Genomic DNA, 19,910 nt, shown 5'->3' with positions numbered 1-19,910 from the left:
TTTATTTCAGTGTGAGAAATGTCCCATTAGATTTTATTTCATATTCTAGTGATTCAAAAATCCCTAGTGAAATGTCATATATTTTCAGACAGGTTTGGTAAATAATTTGGAACCAAATCTTTTAAAGCCTTCTTTCTCTCTCCCCAGGAGCATAGCCAGCACTGTGAGATGCCTTGGAAGAAAGGAGTGGTGTAGAGTAAGTTACAACTTTATGACTGTGCAAAAATGAAAAAACAACTCAAACAATTATTCTTATACCTAATACTTATGTATGAGTTCACAGAAACAATTTGAAAATTTTCTGCTGGCTGTAAAATCCCTTGCCAGCCTCATTTAAGCTCAGCCTGTGAAAGAAATGGWTACTAGTCACTTTTATTACTTGCAGTGCAGAGACAGAGTATTTTAGAGCCYGTCAAATAAGTTGGGTCAGACCTTCTGTAGTCACTCTGACATACCTGTGGTCACAGAGGGCTCTCTGCAGTCATTGCTCAACTGGTGCTGCCCCAGGGAGCTCTTACATCAGGTACAGCCTSCATGAGCTGCGGACGTGCCAGCCTCCTGCACTGCCTCCAGCTTCCCACCGTGTCCCTGGTGGAGGTGCTGGAGGAGGGGGCCAAGCTGCTGTGAGCTTTGCTGGCCAGCCAGGCTGGTATTTCAGCCCTKCCTGGGCCTGGGCCTGGGCCCCAGCCTCCTCATGCTCTTCTGAAGTCTCTTTGGAGCCCTTTGGTCCAGCCTCATCCATCCCTGTCCCCTTGCTGCTTTAGTACTACATTCATGAAAGTAGTGTCTTTGAATGGGTCTAGCCATGCTGGAAAATGAACATTTTTAGGGAAACAACAGTGTAGAAACCAATGGCTGTAATGTGTTTCTCTGCACTGGGAAAGGGAGGAGGAGCTGGCTGCTGGCAGCAGGTTGTGTTAGCACAACACTTCAGGATGACTAAATCGCTCAAGGTAAAAAGGTGGTGAAATTTGATTTGAGCAGCTGTCAACTGTGAGAATGTACTTATCACAGACTGCTCCCACTAACATGGAAAGAGACTGCATCCAAGCTCTCAGCAGCACCCAGTGCAGCTGTCGCTCTGTCCCGCTTTCAAAGACTCCATGAGATGGGAGTGACAAGGATGTGATGCTCCAGCCACCCTTTCCCCTGGCTGAGCTCAAACCAGAGGCAACTGGAAGAAGTCTGCAGCTAATTTCCATGRAGCAACACAAGTCATGAAATCCACTTCATGAGACATTACAAAAAGCACCTCTCAGCTTTTTCCCACAACTACCAAGGTTTTATTCTCTGTTCATGGATAACTCTGCCTGTATGATCCTCACCCTTCAAAGTGGTGCCCATCAGTGTCATAGTTGCACCGCAGCAGCTCCCAGCCCAGCTGAGCTCCCCTAAAGATGCCACAAGGAGTGTTTGGTATGGAAGTGGAATTCCCCCAGAACTTTAAGGGGAGGCCACTTCTTGCAGTCGAAAGAGAAGACCCAGAGTGTCTAAATCTATAATCCCAGTGACTGGAACTTCAGCCTGCAGCAAGCTGAGCAGACTTGCTTTTAGTTTTCTCTTGAATAGCAGCATCGAAGGTTACAGCTCTTGTGGTGCTGGTGCCATCTAGTCATAAATTTAAATCAGAGTTTGACTCTGCATCTTCCCTCGTGGATTTTATGTCTTAGGCTACTCTTTCCCAGAAGTTGAGGGATGAGCAGTTACATGTCTGAACTTGCAGTCATAATTCTGYGGCCAGTTATCAGACATGATACATCAAGTATTTGCATCTGATTAAAAATGACTGTGTACACATGCCTCCTCTTTAGCTGCAGTATTCCTCAGTCATGTTGAATGTGTGAACTCATGAATGATGCTCATGTGAATAATCATCTAAAACAACCAGAGGTTTTTTTTCCCAGCTGGCTCACCCAGATCTGCCTCTGCCTTTGTTCGAGAAGGATCTTTTTCTGTTCTTCCCGGTGTTTGCTCTGTCACTTAGCTTTGCCTTTTATTTTAGGTATAGGCTGCAAGTGTCACTGCTTTCTCCAGTGTTCCTGGCATTTATCTCAGAATCTTCAGTTCTTTCAAATGCCCTTATTTCCTTGGTTTCATACACTCCTACCTGGTCTTCGTGGTCTGGAGCATACTGAGTTTCCAGGTTTAATTGAGTTTGAAAAGCACTAACACAGTTCTGGCCATTGGTGCCCATCCATGTGATCAGGACACTGGAAGCTCCTGCACCCACCAATCTCTTCAACATCTGATTTCCAAATAATGCATCAGTTGTTAGCAACATCCTGGGAGGGCTGGTGTGTGTTTGAAAAGCTTCTCTTGGGAAGGAGACAGCATTTGCACTTGCAGCCAAATAACTCAGCCTCCCAAAAATGAAAATATGTTACTTTTTTCACCTCTGGACTGTGATGGAGTTGAGGAGGACAACTGTGGGTGCAGAACACTACAAGAAATTGGATAAGTGTCAGCCACCCAAGGGCTGTGGGGTTCATCCCCACCCCTGCTCTTGTGAGCACAGACTGATACACCACAGACCATGGCATATGGTCAGATTGATCACTGGTATTTGCGTATAGAGATGCACAAAGCCTGCCAGAATTTCAACTCTTCAGACGTATTTTCCACACCACTACTGAAACCACTTCTAATAGCGAAGTGTGAGGCCTCTGCAGGTTCTTGTAACATCCCAGTGATCTCTGGGAGAAGGCTGGCAGACGCTGCCTGTGTTTGGGGCACACCGGCCCCCTCATCCTGCACAGCACAGCCCTTGCTCAGAGCCACAGCATCTGGTGTCCTAGGAAGCACCTCAGCAGCACGTAATGTGTTAGCACTTCTTGAGAAATATTTTTGCATTGCTTCATRCCCCAAATGATTGCCTAAGCCCCCTTCCCTCCACTGCTCACATGCATTTCAAATCCTGCCCCATCCAACTTGCCAATTTTCCTCAGGCTCATCATGCAGAGCAGGAGGTTGCGTGCTGCAGCATGGCACCCACTCCCTCACACTCCTGAGGAGACCTCTCCCCTTTCCCAGCTAGCCCTGTAAGTAGTGGCCCTGGCATTTGGGCCATCATGCCCCTGAGGGAGCAACTGACCCTGCAGGGGACAGCAGAGAACCTCACCATATGGACAGGAGCTGTGTTTAACTGCCCGTACCCAAGCCAGAAAGCAGACCATGACCTATTTTATTTACAAGTAGTGACACAGAGCATTCCTGGCTTCCCATCCAAAGCCTKTCCCTGTGTCCAGCGAGGTCTGCCCCTTCACAGTGCCAAGCTCCCCACAAGCCCCCGCTCCCAGCACCTGCTGCAGCACTGGCTAACACTCAGGGAACCTGATCCTTCCCAGTGCCACCCGCTCTGCTCCTCATAACCATTGCCAAACTTCAACTATTTTAAGATGAAACTGTCCTCGGGCTATCTACCTCTAGCCTGCATTTGAAACTTAGCCAGGATTGGTGGAGGGGATGGGCCATTTGCAGGAGGAGCCTTGGGCCAGGCACTGGGGTGCTCACCCTGGGCAGAGCAGATGGTTTTATCACCTTTCTCTTGAGATGTCCTGACATCACTGCTGCAGCTTGGCATGGGGCATGGGTCTTCCTGGTTTTCACCAAATCCCAGTCAGGTTACAAGCTGTTTAAAAGCATCCCCATATGTACACAGCAGACCTGAGTTCCTGTGGGGTTTTCTGTTATTAATGGCTGATCTGGTTTCCAGGAACTGGTAACTGCCAGTTGGAGCAGGAACATTTTGAAAACCACTAACCCATGCATACCCTCTGGTGARTGATAAATTACAAGCTCTTGTGGCCACTTTTTCTACCATTTGGGCGGTGTCTTTTATCTCTTTCCTCCCTCTAGTACTTTATTTATGTGAAACTAATAGGTGGTTAATGACATGTCTGACATCCAGTTGAGTCAGCCAGTGGCTTCACAGCTCAGCACGGGATGACAGGCAGATGAACAGCCAGACACACAGACATACATGCTCACACATGTATGCACACACACACACACACACACACACACACACACACTCACACACACTCACACAGGACTGCATAAGATGTTTCTCTCACAAAGCTGGATCTACAGCAATGATGGAACTACAGTGGCTTTGGCCAGTGGTGGGCATTTTTCAAAGGCAGTGACCTGTAGTCAGGATGGAGAGATGTCACTCAGGGGAAATGGGGCTCGCTTTTCCTTTTGGCATTTAAAAACCCCAACAAYTTGTAAATCGTTTTTCAAAGGCTGTTCAGGTGACATGCCCATGCCACTGGACCCCTGTTCAGGCCACCCCAAGCCCTGCACGGGTCCCCGCTGGAATAGTGCTTTTGCCCTGACCAGAGATTGTGTGAACTCTTATTGCAAGTCCGTGCTGGGGTCCTGGCCCTGCCGTTGTCCAGCTGACATGTGTGTTTGTGCCTGTTTTGAAAGCTGTAGCAATACAGCTTTGTTTTGACACCAGCAGTTACAATAATTTTAGTGCTCTCTGTGGGGCACATCTGTACTCAGGTCTGGAGCTCCACCTGTGACCCCAGAGGTATCCAGAACTATCCATGCTCTCTCCTGAGTGCCAAATCCTGCAGTTTGTTATACAGAGAAAGTGACTTGGTCCTCAGCAGCTGCTTGTCTGCCTACCTGTTCTGCRTTTGTGGCTGTGCACTAAGCCCTGCAGACTTCCAGACTGGAGAAATTAAATAGCTGGCAAGAGCAAGCAAGACAGTGAAGGATGGAAAGTGCTTTCAAGGAGTTCTTTATTGCTTTGGTCTCACAAGCACCATGCGGGAAAACATCAGCCAATTTCACATGCACTCTCTGGAGAGCTGCTGTGGTTTAAATCCAGCCAGTAACTCAGCCTGACTCACTCACTCACTCACTCACTCACTCACTCACTCACTCACTCACTCACTCACTCCCCCTTCATGGATAAGGGAGCAATTCAGAAGGGTAAAAATGAGGAAACTCATGGATTGAGATAACTACGTGTAAAGCAAAAGCCCCATGTGCAAGCAAAGCAAAGCAAGGGATTCATTCACCACTCCCCAGGGGCAGGCAGGAGTTCAGCCACCCCCAGAAAAACAGGGCTCCATCACATTTAATGATGGCTTGGGAAGACAAATAGCGCTGCTCTGAACATGTCACCCTCTTCCTTCCTTCATCCCCTGGCTTTATATGCTGAGCATGATGACATGTGGTGTGGGATATCACTGTGGTCAATTGGGGCCAGCTCCAGTATCATCTGCCAGAGCAATGACAAGTGTCTAAAGGTGTCTGTAGTGGGCTCAACCAGGAGCTGATCTCAACAAGGCCTGTTGGGAAACAAGTCCAAACRCTTTGGGAATTTCTCTCTGTCAACCTCTACTTGCTGACTCTAGTAGTGATCACTGATGAGATCTGAAATGTGGATCAAGGAACAGCTTAAGCRAGTATTGCAACAACAAAAATAGAGAATTCACACATGAACATTATTTTCCACAAGAATGAATCAAAGCTCTTACTCTGCCAGCACCATGCAACAGCACAAGTTACTTTCAGCAGTGGGGTTGGAGGTGGTCGTACTCCACAGYGGACTTTGCTTCAACACAGAAATGCACAAAGGATTCAGTTCTAGTCTGAGCCGAGATGACCTACAGAGCCAGGACTCTGTGCCTGGTGTTTTGCTGTGGCTGACTTCATTCATGGGGACCTGCACAGGGAAGTTGTGCAAGCCTGGTAATGTGCACATTTAGAAGGCAGCGGTGCAAAACCACACTTAAGTCACAGCTGAACACACTTGATGAGGGAGACATTGATAGATTTCACTATATTTAGATCAGCCTAGACCTTCTGAAAAAGCAAAAACAGCAAAAAGGAAGGAGGACAAAGAAGGCATTTTCTTCCATAAGGCTGTTAAAGAATAATGAAATGAAACAGGCAAAGAAAATATTAACACTTACTTTGCACTCTGGCTGAATTCATGTGTGTCCACAAATCTCCTAAATTTGGCAAAGTAATGGAAGACTTAACAGGATGCATGTAGTTCCAGCCTGGCCTGTCTCTGTTGGAAKAACTTCTTGAAATAATGTCTCAAGGTCTGACTCGAGGACATTCTGGGGAGGTAAAAGTTATATCCTTATTGCTTTCTAGGTAAAAAGGGAGTGATTTAAGGCCTGGATTGAAACAGGATCTTTTATAGAGAAACAGAAATGTCAACCCCAATTTTGAAGTTCAYCCCCAAAGGAGATCTGGAAACAAATTTCTGAAAGAAGCAAAGCAGTGTTTTATGGGCATCTTCCACCTTCAAGAATGCTGAATACTTCTCGTATCTTTAATCAAAAGTAAACTGAGAGAGTAAGGAAAGGAGGTTTGCTCAGCCAAGCAAGCAGAGGCCAGGGATACAGCACTTCCAGCATCACTCTGCACTGGGGCTACAGGGGCRTGTGCTCAGAGCAGGACAGACCTGCAGGGTCTCTCCTTCCATTCCTGCCACCCAGATCCCAACCTCCAGAAGTGGAGTCTGCCTCCAAAATCCCTACAAGAAAGCCCCACAAACAAAACTACATTTCTCTCAAGTTGCCAAGGGYTCCTAGGCATCGAGGAAGGAGTGCTTTCTGCTAGATCCTCAGCTGACTGCAGCTTCACTTAGCAAAATCATGATCTAGAACTGCAAACAGCAATTCTCAGACAGATCATGGGCCCTTCAGCTTCAGAAGCAATACAAGATATAAGTGTTAATTTGTGGTTAAGGCATATTTATTGGGAACAGCACTGAACGGTGGCTTGGCCTTTCCTGTAGCACAGCACTGAACTGCCAAAATAAAGAAGCATTAAAAGTTAATAAAAAGGTCTGAAACATGTTCATTAAAATACTTGGAAAACTTTGCAGTTTGGCTTCATACCATAGAACGAGTATGTGAGAACTTGACTGGGCTTGCCTGCCTCTTTTGCAGACTTTCTTGACTTAATACTTATAAAAATATCACCTGGCGCCTGATGCCGTGTTAAAAAGCCCCTACCATGTCAGGTACTGTTGTAATTTGCCCTGGAAATGCATCTGAAGCAAAGGAATGTGTGAGCACAACTTCAGAGCTCAAACAGAGAAAACACTGGTTGTTACATAAATCAGTGCATACAGATGGCATTTTGCTTATTTTAACCATAAGCCCAAAGTTCCAGGGGCTGGTAACTTTGCCACCCCACTCTGGTTCATATTCTGCCTCTGATATGGATGGATATTGCAGGTATTGCTCCCAGAGCAGGCTGTGTAGATACCACATTTTCAGGTGTCCTGGCCATATCTGGAACCATTTCAAGGAAAATCTAGCCCTGTATTTGACCTCATTGTTCTATTTGCTCACCACACTAATTAGGTCGGGCAGAGGGAAGGCCAACAAGACAGGTAGGATGGACTATTTGCATAGCTGCGAGCGGCTTCTATCTGATTGAATGGAGTGGATTGAACTATGGGTGGATTGTGGGTCAAGAGGTTGTTTGAGTTTCACATTCATGGATGCCCTCTCCACAGCCAACGCTTTCGGCAGCCATCCTGCAGCACTCTGCGCTGCTGCTCGGTCGTGAACTGAGGGCTGGATGCCAAACTGCCGGGCATCAGGACTGCTGTGGCTCTGGACCCATGTGGCACCCTGGGGACAAACCCTACAGTGCTGCAGTGAAAGTGCCCACTGTCCATCTCAGCCTAKGGCTTGCCTGAAAGCCTGAGTCTTGGCTATAATTTGTCAAAAGTAGAAGCTATCTTTGATTTAGTATTTAGTTTTAGTAAAAATTAAACAATATATGAAGCACCAGCTTGGGATTCTTTGCCTAGTCCTTGTTCATCCTACCCCAGGCTTTCTCTGGGATGTCAAGACTTTGGCTAATATTCCAAGATCACATTTGGAACTGCCCTGCTTTATAAMATTTATTCTGCTTCCTTCAAAGTGCAGTGACTACCTTGGGACCAAGACACAGTACTGAATTCTTCCAACTATCATAGCATTTATGAGTCCAAGGTATTGGGAGTTGGTGGCCTTTGGCCTTTTCCCTAGATGAACTCTCAGAGTTTTCAGGTATAATAAAAGCAGCCTTATGGGTTTGGGTTTTTTTGTTTGGGTTTTTTGGGGGTTTTTTTGGGTTTTTTTTTTTTTTTTTTTTTTTTTTTTTTTTTTTTTTTTTTTTTTTTTTAAGGTAGGGTTTATTTTACCAGTTAGCACTGGTTTATTTTACTAGTTAGCACTTTTCTTTTTGCCTAGGTGAAAGTGTATGGTTACACAGTGCTTCTTCAGCAGTGCACTGCTGTTGCAGACATGTTTCCTTTTGGAGCCTGCTGTAGATTCTGCACGTCCCCCATCCTGCAAAATCCCAAGGCAGGGCTATGTGGAGACATGAAACAAGTTCAGAACAGATAGGCTGTGGAGGTCACTGAGATCCATGTAGCTCCATGCATAAAATAGGCAGGAGAAAAGCATTTTCAGCCTCCCTACCCATATTCTCTGTCCAAAATGACTTCTGCTTGAAGAGCATCACAGAGCTGAACACCAGCACCTTGCTTAGTTTGAGTGACTGAACCCAAAATCTCAGTGAAGTAATCACACATTAGCATCCCTGCATGGCAACCACAGCTCTYGGGACAGTCTGACCTGTAAACATCACCATAGCCCTCTGCAACCTGGAGAACAGAGTGTTAGGTGTCACCTGTTCACAAGGATCTCAACTCCTGGCAAAACCAAGAGCAGCACACAGCTTCTCCAGATTCATTCACCTGTCTTTTCCTTCAYAGGAAGCTCACTGAAAGACTTCCTGGTAGGAAAAGATCACTGTTGAAAAGATAGAAAGGAGCCCACACAGTGGAAGGTATGTATACATATTCCTTCTACAASTTCTCTATTATCAGTAAAGAACAAAGAAGAGCAGATGTATATCTGATGTGTTTACATGAAAGCTGCAGTGTTTACTGATGCTTTTAAGGTCATATTTTACTTCAGTCAAGCATTGCAAAAAAAAGTAGAGAGTATCTTGCAGTTAGTTAGCTAAACATCTTCTCCTGTCTTTCTATTGGGTAAGACAGATACAATAACTTTATCTGGGAGACAGTCCAAGGAACTGGCAAGAGGGCCTAAAATCCACTAACTCGAGGTCATTCAGGCACTCAAGGAGTCCAGGCTGATTGAGGAATGGCCATAGATGATCACATTTGACACTAATTTAGTGGCTTGTGTAAAACATGAGTGAATCTGCTCACAGATGCTGTGGGAGGAGCATCATTTCACACTGACAAGCCACAGAGGCTTCTGTGAGGAGGCGCAGACTCCTCTGGGCACAGAAGGATCATTTTCCACCTAATCCCTAGGAGTTCTAATCAAAGCATGTACATGCACAGGAGTGTGGACAAATTTGTCTCCTAAGCCCATTTTGACTGAGGTATAAATTCAAGAAACTGCAGTCTGGAAACACAGCCAGGACACACCCTGGGTACTCCTGCCACCTGACCAAGTCCTGGCAGTGGACATTACCTCTTGGCATCCTAGCAGCTTTCTGGGACCTATGTGGGCACCATCATTATGGTATCCCARTATGTCCCAGTGACCAGCGGGACAAGGAATTTTACAAATGAGATACAGCTGAACTGAATTGCCTGTTTTCTTGACAATCTGTCGTTCAGACAAAAAATCATGGGTCTCTTGAATGGAAATCTAATCTTTATGCACCAAAACATGCTTCCTCACAAACATACTCTCAGGCTTAGTATTTAAAGCTTCTCACCTGCTTTCTGGAGTGTCAAGAGATCACATGGATGGCCAAGTTGTTCCCAGTCACCTCTGAGGTCCACGGCCCTGGTCAGTGCAAGAGGCARGGTACTAATTAAATGGTTGTATTCTGATCCAATAGCTGTCCAGTTACGGTGCTACTTGAGGACTGCATGGAAAAATCAGGAGGAAAAGCAGACAGTTCCCTTCAGAATGGAAAGTCTGAAGCCATTTTGCACCATTGCATCCCTGTTACCATTCTAGACTGCCCACCATATTTAAAAACTGATGTAGTGTGAGCTAGAGCAAAGCCTAGTGGGAGGTACTAACACAAAAATAGAAACCTCCTACACTAAATGAAATGAATGCTGTGCATGTGCTAAGACCTGTGTGAGAGAGACTGCTTGTAAATATTCTTTGCAGTCTGCGTAGGAGTTGTGTGGAGGCAGCCCAAAGACCTCCAAAAGCAGAAAAATGAGATATATGGGCATTTACTTGGCTGAGCATCTGGGGAGAAGGGTTTTAATATGTGCTAGAAGAAAGTGGAGATTGAAGTTATCAAGCTGTGTCATGATGGACTTAAACAATAAAGGCCTGAGCTGCTTTGTAGAGCTCCCATCTCATGAGGAGGGTTTCAGAAAGGTGAGAAATAGTCTCTCACTGCATCTTTTCTCTCTTTGCTTGGCAGATTGCTGTGTTTCTTAGCTAAAATCTCATAGAAAGATGTCACAAATTCACTGTGTGTAGCAAACTTCCACTGCCTGGAAATGCCCTTTCCTACAGAAAGACTCTATATTGGAAAAATAATTTAGCTATGTGAACAATATTCTCGASCTGTGGGCTGCTCTCAGGAGCGGGGGCCCGGGCGATCTGCGCTGCACACACCTCGATGCACRAGCGTGATGCGGCGCTGGTCACATTTTCTCTTTAGAGGCCACTCCGCGCTTCCTCCTACACAGCTCTGCTCCCTACAGCACTGCCAGCCGCTGCCTCTTCARCATCAAATTCTTGTGTGCAGCCTCAGTTTCATTCACTTTTCTACTCACCTGGAGCTTACACTTCCAGCCAGAAAGCTGAAGAAAGAAAGAAAAGGAGCAGGAAAAATGTTATTGACTTTCATTTTTCCAAAATTAGGTAAATGTGAGCAATTTTTTTATGGAAAGGTAGTTTCTTCCCTTTCTTCTTTTTCCTTCCCACCAATAACAGACCCTGTGGTTTCTGATACCTTCCCAGAGCCTGAAAAGATGTGCTTTTCTCTATCTTTTTTTAAAGATGAAAATCACCATTCGAGACTTCAATTAAACCATTTTCTTTTTAAAAACCATACAAAAGCYAACATCTAGGGTAAAACATTTCAAATTAAAAGCTGCATATTTCACAAGTGATGGCTAATCATAAATAGAAATATTAAGGAATGATTTTAGACATCTCTATATCTTTCTCATAAAACTATAGACCAATWGAAGACCCATCCATATTAGAAGAATGATTTAATATACATAAGCTCTGTAAAACTATTACATKAGTTTGTTTTGTTAATTGTAGAAGCTTTATAGCTCCATCAGATCTGAAAGTTCCTGAACATTAAATCTGAGCTTATCTCATGGAGACAAGTGTCTGGTGACATTTCATCTTTGTTTCAGCACAGCATAGAGGAGGCTGGGTGCTCACAGAAGTGKGCCTGGCAGCTGGACCAGAGCAATGGGAATATTCCTATTTATGTGGAAGGAATTGTTAAAACTGATGTTAGCTCTGGGAAAAAAAAATCTCTACTTTGTGCATGCTACAAATTGTCCTTTCACAGCTTTACTTTACAATTAAATTGCCAAGTATGGATGCAGCCTAAGAAGGCTYCTTATATAAAACAGTGGAGCATTTTTTAGTTGGTGGTGTAATCACGTGCCACAGGAATCTTGAATTTGACAAGTTCACTTGAAAGCAAGGTCTTACTAATACCTGCAAGGACACAATCATGCAGGATTTCCCCTACCACAACAGCTCCTCCTACCCTGGTCTTGGGACACTGATTTCCATCACTCTTCTGATGTGGTGGATCATGGGCTGTCCTGGCATCACAAAGGACATTGCAAAGGAAGCACAGGATTGTCCTTCTGGGCATCATTGTACTAATGCCCATAATTTAACTTCAACAATATCTTGCCTGTGGTCTCTCCARAAGGGGAAGCCTGATTATCTTTGAAATTTCAATGTCTTATAATGTAGACATGTAAAATTAGTGCATCTCCATTTGAACCTAGACACCTAGGTGTTCCAGGCCAGGCTGGATGGGGCTTGGAACAACATGATCTAGTGAAAGATGACCCTGCCTATGGCATGGGAGTTTGAATAGATGATCTTKAGAGGCTCCTTCCAACCAAACCATTCTGTGATTCTATGATCCTACGATTCCATGATACCTTCTCCACTCCTGCACTCATTTCAGATACATATACCTCTAAATACATGTGCATGCACATGTGTATAAACAAAGACATGGGTATTCACTAGCCAAAATGAGACCTCAGAAGCACCAGTATGAGCATGTGGAAGTATTAGTATGAAAAAACATACGGCACWCGGTGTTTTTTTTCTTATTTCTTCAAGGCAGTGTTACTGCTGGTCTGGCATCCCTGGACCTACTGGGCCATTCTCAGCCTTGCACACAAACACACACATACAGGTATATGTACCCAGSAAACAGCACTGGCTGAAGACTGCATTGAATTTATAAATCAGTCAGGAATTGCATCATTTCCTCCTTGCTCTTGTGATACTCCCTGGAATTTGGGTGTTTCAGTAAGGAAGGAATATTTCTCTAGTTTATTCAAGGACTGCTGTAAGCTTTGATTGATTGTTTGAAATTTCACCCGATTGGAAATAAACCCAACTCACAAAGAACTGGAAGACGTATGGCAAATTGGTACCCCTGCCCTGAGCCCCGTTGTAAGTTATCACAGGTAAATATGTAATAAAAACATAAATGAATCAAGCACTATTTAAAACATGTTAGGCTGCTTACCCCACGCTATTAGAAAGAAAGTCTGTGGGGCACCACRTCTGCAAAACTGGTGCCTGGAGCCATCTGTGGGCAGCTCTGACTTTTACCTTGGTCCTATCTCACCTATGTCCRGACTGTGAAATGCCCAGACCCTGTGCCGGGCAGCAGTCACATCCCCCTTCACCTCATCCTGCCAGCTGAAACAAAAGTCTTCCCATAACATAGGCTTTTCCATCCCCTGTTCGTTTGTGATGCCCTTCTCTGCACCTTAAAAAAAAACTCTTGGGAGTGCAGGCAAACACAGCTTTCCAGATGAAATTCAAAAGAGCCTTGAACCAGGGGATTAAACCTGCCCTTACTTTGCTGGTCAGTCTTATGTGTAACACACACTGTAACGATTCTTCCTGTGTATGMGTGTCTCCCAGTCATGCTGTGACTGAGTAATGCAGCATGATGCAGCTCACGCACCAACTGCAGTGAGACACACTCCCATCCAGCCAGTCACTCCTTCCCCCACTAAATAGCTGTATTCATAGCGAGTGGTGCCCAAGAGCTGAMCAGCTTCACCCATAACAGCAGCCAGCCCAGAGCCCATAGCTACTGCTCCACTATTACATTTCACCTCATTTCTGTTACCAGCATYGTGTCATCAGTTTATGTTGCTGCCTCCTTTTCACTTCTGGTGGCACAGTTGGGAATAAAGGATTAAACAAGGTCCAAGTCTAGTCCTGGAGGCATTCCACCAGTATTTGTTTCTGGCATGTTTGTTCTCATTCAGTCATAACCCACCATTATCTTCCTGTTTATCAGTGCTTTCCTATATATTAAAATTCATGTTTCTCCAATATAAGAAAGAAGTTATTTGGTTTATTTCAACATCTTAATGCGGATTGCCTTGCCTGAAAAGGTCAGCTATCTTATACRAAAAAGGCACTATGTTAATTTGGCATGATCTACTTTAAGGAAATTCATGTTATACTTCATCCCMTTTTCAGTTATCCCCTTTCTCTTTCCTTCAGCATAGTCCTAGTGTCCAGCTGATTCATGTACCTAATGCATGTGCTGGAGGGGAAAAATGATAAAAAGCTGGTGCCCAATTTYGCTCTGTTTCCCCACTCTGCTCTCTATCTCTTCTAACTGAAGTCCCTGCAGGCAGCCTAAAACAGAAGGAAAAACAAGGAGTAAAGTCATGAGCTCACCCATGAAGCTCTCCCATGGAGCATGGACTGTGCATCCTTCCTGACAGAACCTGTTGCCTCATGAAACTCAGAGCCCGAAGGGCTTAGTCAAATATCTTAGATAGAGATGAAACACTAGCAATTATTAAAAGACAATTAAAAGGATTATCTTTCTTCATACTCCTTAAACGGTTCTCTAGCTGGGCTAGAAGGACATGAATTCCTTGGCTGAAGATTCCTTGGTTGAAGAGCTCTTGATAAGATGCACACACAATAATTTAACAACATTCTCTGTACAGTCTGGCCAACATCCAGAGCAGATACCACTGCAGATAAAGAATTGCCCTTCTGCACCAGCTGCATCTTGAACCTCCAAACCATTCCTGGGGAAAGTAGGATATGTGGAAACAGTTTCCACACACTGCATTTGGAAGTAGACAGCTTTGGTAAAGGTCTTGTGTACACTCCATGCCAAGCAARAGCGAGCCTGGCTGGAATAGGTGCTGGGTTTGGTGAGCAGGGAGACTCTGTATCACCTTGTTAAAAGGATGGTGTCTATCGATTTGGGCATGTATGTAGGTAAGCTGCAGACTCAGCTTACAATGTGAGGTTTAAGGCTYTGAAGGTCCCTGGGAGTGGCTTTGTAAGAATGCACCTGGCAGGTGCACCACACATGTGGCCAGCATTGCACAGTGGTACAGCACCGGTGCAGCCCAGGGACGGCCTCCTCGCCCTGTCCCCGGGGCACACAGGCATTTGTCACACACCAGCAGCACAGGGAACTGCCAAGATGGCAGGCACCAGTGCACACCAGCTTCCACTGTGCTGGAGAAGCCTGGGGTTGGGTGCTTCAGGAAGGGGTGCAGGCCAGTCAGGCMAAGCCTGTGAGCCCCTCCAGCTGGGTAGAGGTATGGGAGACAGCGACTGTCATCCCTTGCATTCCCAACTGACCAAAAAGTGCAGAGGTGGGCCCAGCCTGCCAGGTAAACTTTCCCAGAGGACTGGRAAAAGGGAGTAAGGGAGAAGACAGCTACAGTTTTGCCAAGCATGTCCCACTCTAGGTTCCTCTGTGCATGCAGCCGCCTGGGGAAGCACTGCCCCTGCAAAGCTTTGTGTGCAGCTGGCTGAGCACTGAGCAGTGCCTCAGGTACCCGCCCCTCACTGTGGCCATTCTCTCTGTCCATTCGTACACACCCAGCTCTTCACCAGCTGCTGACACAGCAATTCAGATAAAAAGCGATGGGCCTGCTTCCAGACACCTCCTGGCTGCTGCTGGGGCAAGGTCCCCTCCAGGAATCAGATCACCAGGAGCAGTGCAGGGGTATCCTTTCACCCCACATGTTGTACATTTCTGAGTCTCAAGCTACATCTGTGTTCTGCAGATCACAGTGCCCAGGAAGGCATCCTCAGGGGCGTACAGCAGAACCCAAAATGCATGGGAAGGGTAGTTTAAGACTGATTTGTCCTTCAAAACCATTCCATGTGTATTTATACAGCTGCTGTTTCCTAAACTGACAGGACTTTAGGGTGCCTTCTAACATTCAATGAACATCAACAAAAATAGAAACAAATGACAGACTATTCAAGTATAATTCGTATGTCGAATGGAACATAATTTATGCCATTATAAAAAAAGAAAAAAGTGCAGTGGTAGAAACAACAGTGGCATGAAGTTGAGGCAGAGGACRTTTAGGTTAGATAACAGGCAAAGGTTCTTTACCCAGAGGGTGCCTGGAACAGGCCCCCAGGGAAGTGGTCACAACATCAAGCCTGACAGTTCAAGAAGCATTTGGAAAACACTCCCAGGGATCTGGTGTGATTTTTGGGGTGTCCTATGCAGGGCCAGGAGTTGGACTCAATGATCCTTGCACGTCCCTTCCAATTCAGCATATTCTATGATTCTATGGTTCTAAATAAAAAAACAATTCTCACTTCATCTCATTATGAGCTTGAATTTTACAGCTGACTATCACAAAACAGAGTAGAATGTCATAGYACTTTTGATACTGTAAAATCTATAAAACCTTTATTTAGAAAGAAAACTTTAAGCATATTGAGAAGAGAGCATTTTCTATGCTGCTGTGAAATTAATGTACTAACTCCCTCATGGCCAAGTGGTAAAAAAACATAAAAGTGATTTTGYGCAAATACTGATTTCTCTGTTGCACTTGTTAAGCGTAGCTGATACATCACTCCTGATGCTCTCTTTGGATAATGTCAGATGATAATGAGGCAGAAAATGCACACTTCAAATAAGGCAGGACAATAATACTATAATAAAACAATTCTCTGAGTTTCTTTAACAACATTTATTGTTAAACAACTGCACTGAAATCCACCTCAGCTTACCAGCTTTTAAACAAAACAATGAACAAGCAGTCCCAAAACTGCTGACATTTTGACTATGACTTTTAAAATACATTCATCTCTATAAAGGTTAATCTAAAATATCTTGAGAGCTCTCTCACTTTATTTCAATTTGTTCGAGTCCCTCAGCAACCAGGATATAGTCACTCCATATTAAACTATCCCTCCTAAATACAAGATTTGAAGAGGATCTTGCCTCTGAAGACACTGCGCRTGGTGGCAAGGGACAGCTCTTGTTTATCTTGACATTTTCACAGCTTGGCATTTCAGAGAAAAAAGAGCTCATTAAACAGCTAGTTAATATGCTGGGAATGACCTTGAGAAGAGAAAACAGGATGAGACTAAAATTYTCGCAAAACTCATACTTACACATGTCAGCTTGGATAGACTGAAAAAGGATGGGAAATTGTTTGGAGTGTAAAAAGTTCCAATCCACCTGCCTCTGACTTTGCCCAAGCAAGCWGTCAAGCTGCCTTCCTGTATAAGAAAGTGCTGTATGGCCAGATCTTATTTATCTGTGTACTTTGCAAGAAGGCTGGTGTCCCATGACGGCCACCCTGGAGACTGGACTCCAGCTATGGCCTTCATTCTAGCTGGTGATCCCCAGGGCTTGCTGACCACRGCAATAGGAGTTTCTCCCAGTACAGAATTTGGTGGCAGGGAACATAACATGTTTTAATTTAAAAAGATTGAAAAACAGAATCCAGCACATGAAGAAAAAGTCTTTGGACAAGATATGTCTATGGTCTGAGACCAACACAGATGAAAACTTCAGGAATTAGATCCTCAGATGGTACAAATGGCATAATTTCATTAACTGAACCAGCTAAATCCTAATCTCCGGTTGTTGCAAGCTGCATTTGGGATACTTCTTTTCCTGCACTATCTTCCKTCCGTCTGACCATCATTATATTATGTTAACCACAGAAAAGTGTTTTTTCCCCTAGACATGATCTGACCACAAAAGAAAGAGTTGTCAGAAGCCTCAGGAAATCAGCTGATCCATCATCTACCCTGCAGCAGGATTAGCCATAGCTGCAGCCTTGTTCTGTATCTTAACATACCACAGCCTATGGATATTCCCAGGAGTTTTGTCTTTAATGACTGGGCAATTTCATGCATAGCAAGACAAAAAACAGAGGGAATCTGAACCCTGGCAGGTGCAGAGCAGATTTAGAGGCAGCTGCTTGCCAAAATCCCACCTAGATGTTAGAGTGGGACTGGGCTGGGAAATAGCAAGAAGCTCAAACTGCAACTGGGGTTCCACCAGAAGCACTTTTTCATGTTTGCATAATGGTAGCAAACTGGCTCTGGCTGCTGCTGTTGGTGATATGCTGAAAGCCTGGAAGGAGTGGAAGATAGTCTGTGTGGTTGGGGCAAGGGATTATTTGAGTTTAGCTGATGTGCATGGACTAAGGACTCGATGGTACTCTGCAGCTGTGAGCCCCCACACCCTCCACATGGGATTTKAATGATTATTCTCCTTTCTTCTGCATACTGCAAGTTGATTGTTACTGCAACTATCACACAGATGTGTCTCAGCTCTCTCCAGACCAATTTTTTTAGAGGTGGCAATATGTTCCTGATGGATTCATTCAATGATTTATCAAGCACAAAACTAGCTTCAAGTAAAAGACAGATCTATGAAAGATKATTTCTTCAAGTAAAACCCATGAAACTGAATTACTGAATGCAAAGAGTCCTCCAGGGAGAGTGTTTCTGTGCAGAAGGAAATAATTGGCATTTTTCATTTGCTCTACCAACATTTTATCTTATGCTTTGCTGTAGTTTGCGCACCTAAACCAATAGCAAGGCACCAGACCAAGGGTCCTGACTTTGCAGTAACACCTCCACAGTTGAAAAATAGAATCCAATGTACTGACTGCATTGATGACACAGACAAAAAAGAGAAGTCCTTCTTGCCATTAGAAMCACTACCATGTGATTATTAATTTACTTTCAGTTTAGGAAAATCACCCTCCTGTAATTACCAGCTTAATCTAATCTTGCTTGCATTTTAACACCTAATTAAAAAGACAAATACCACAAAGAGCATAAAAAATCAACCAACCTGCAGCAGCACCAAACACATAAACACATCCACAAACCTGAATGGTGAATAACACCTGAGAGAAGTTCTCAAGAAGATGATGTTATCTGTCATTTCTGTTGGAGCCTCCCTGTAACTTAAATCAGAATAGGGCATGAAYGGACTTTCTCCAACACATACAAGGGCACAAGTCATAACCAAAAAGTTTCGGTCAAATTTTTCTGGAGCATCCACAGGGAGATGCTATCATGTGTTTTAAACTGCTCTAAAGGTTTGGTAGAGATATTTCAGTGGAATTGCTATCTTTCAGGATTTCTTCAGCCCAAAGCTGGACACAGCTAGTAAAGTACTGAAGCTCTCTGAGGTCCAGGATCCAGGCATTTGTATGAGCATGTCCATGCTTGTGTGTGAAAGGGGAAGGCAAATAAAACCATAAAACAATATAATGTGCCAAGACATCAATTATTTTTCCCAGCAATTATACAAGGTCTACGCCTTTAATTAAAACTAGATTATAATAGCTCTAGACCTCTGATCCACGTCAGGAAAGACARTCATGAGCTTCCTGATGGGGCAATGTCAGACAGCAGGTTTCTGCTCTCTAGGGGGTCRGTTGTAAGCTGAAGATCTCAGCTGAACCACCACTACATGTTACTTGGAAAGCAGCAWCCTGTTCACATGGTGGTGTACAAATACAACAAGAATTACAACAGCAGTTCATAAAAAGACCAGGACACAACTAGAGTRCCAGGCTCCTGTAAGGGGGGTGATGCAGTGATCCCATGCACTGAACTAAGATTACAAGGCACAGCCTGAATTCCTGACCCTCTCCTCTTYCCTGCACTTCTTTGCCTTCTTGAAGTTCATGGTCTTCTCCCAAAGGARACACTTGGCTGAGCTGAATGCTACTTTTCCCAAAAGAAAGCCAAAAGAGAAGGCAGTGGTGACTGACAGCCTGTTATTTGGTGTTTTAGTGATTGGTAAGCATTTGCCCACAAAGTGGAAGGCTACATTTGAGTTCCCCCTCCTCAGCACGATCATAATCCAGGCTTTCCTCTGCCCATTTATATATACCCTCAGGCTTTTCCTCTCTTCCTGCTCCAGATCTGCCTTCCTCTCTGGATTCAGCTCTGCTTTACCAGCCCTAGTCCTAGTGGTTAGAGAACAGAAATCATAATAAAAAACGTAGGTTTGAATGCCTTCAGTCTGGAAAGYGTATTGGATCCAGGTGCTTCCCAACAGTAACCAAGAATGTCAGCCATTATGCCTGAGTGGCAAGCAGAAATGCCACCAATAAGGGCCACATCCTAATTATGGCAGCTACAGTGCTTTGTGGTGATCTCAGAGATGTGCATAGAGGCAAAACTGGGCTCTAAACCAGTGGATTTCAGGTTTCATCATGCTAAAAGTCTAGATTTTGAGAAAATATTCATGTGCCAACTTTCTCAGTGCATTCCCTTCATTTCCTGCATGCCTAGGGAATATAGGTACTTTACAGAATCACAAAATATTCTGAGTCAAAAGGGACCCACAAGGATCATCAAAAGTCCAGCTTTTAAATGAATGGCTCACATGGGGATCAAACCCACAACTTTGGC

At 44.5% G+C, this 19,910-nt stretch overlaps 1 long non-coding RNA gene across 6 annotated transcripts in view; it reads left to right on the top strand.

Moving 5' to 3' along the window:
- LOC130573692 (uncharacterized) overlaps positions 1–7,623 on the top strand; it is a 32,175-nt gene extending 24,552 nt beyond the window's left edge. For 2 of the 6 annotated variants that reach the window (XR_008965348.1, XR_008965346.1), the window contains exon 5: positions 148–7,623. This is a non-coding gene — a long non-coding RNA (uncharacterized LOC130573692). The remainder of the gene's footprint in view (positions 1–147) is intronic. The other 4 variants (XR_008965349.1, XR_008965350.1, XR_008965351.1 and 1 more) reach the window with 4 other exon arrangements.
- Positions 7,624–19,910: the final 12,287 nt, after the last annotated feature.

Source organism: Malurus melanocephalus, unplaced genomic scaffold (assembly GCF_030028575.1).
Source record: "Malurus melanocephalus ecotype Western Australia unplaced genomic scaffold, MMel_1.1 scaffold_62, whole genome shotgun sequence".
NCBI lineage: Eukaryota > Metazoa > Chordata > Aves > Passeriformes > Maluridae > Malurus > Malurus melanocephalus.
This window is presented reverse-complemented; position numbering and strand designations above follow the sequence as displayed.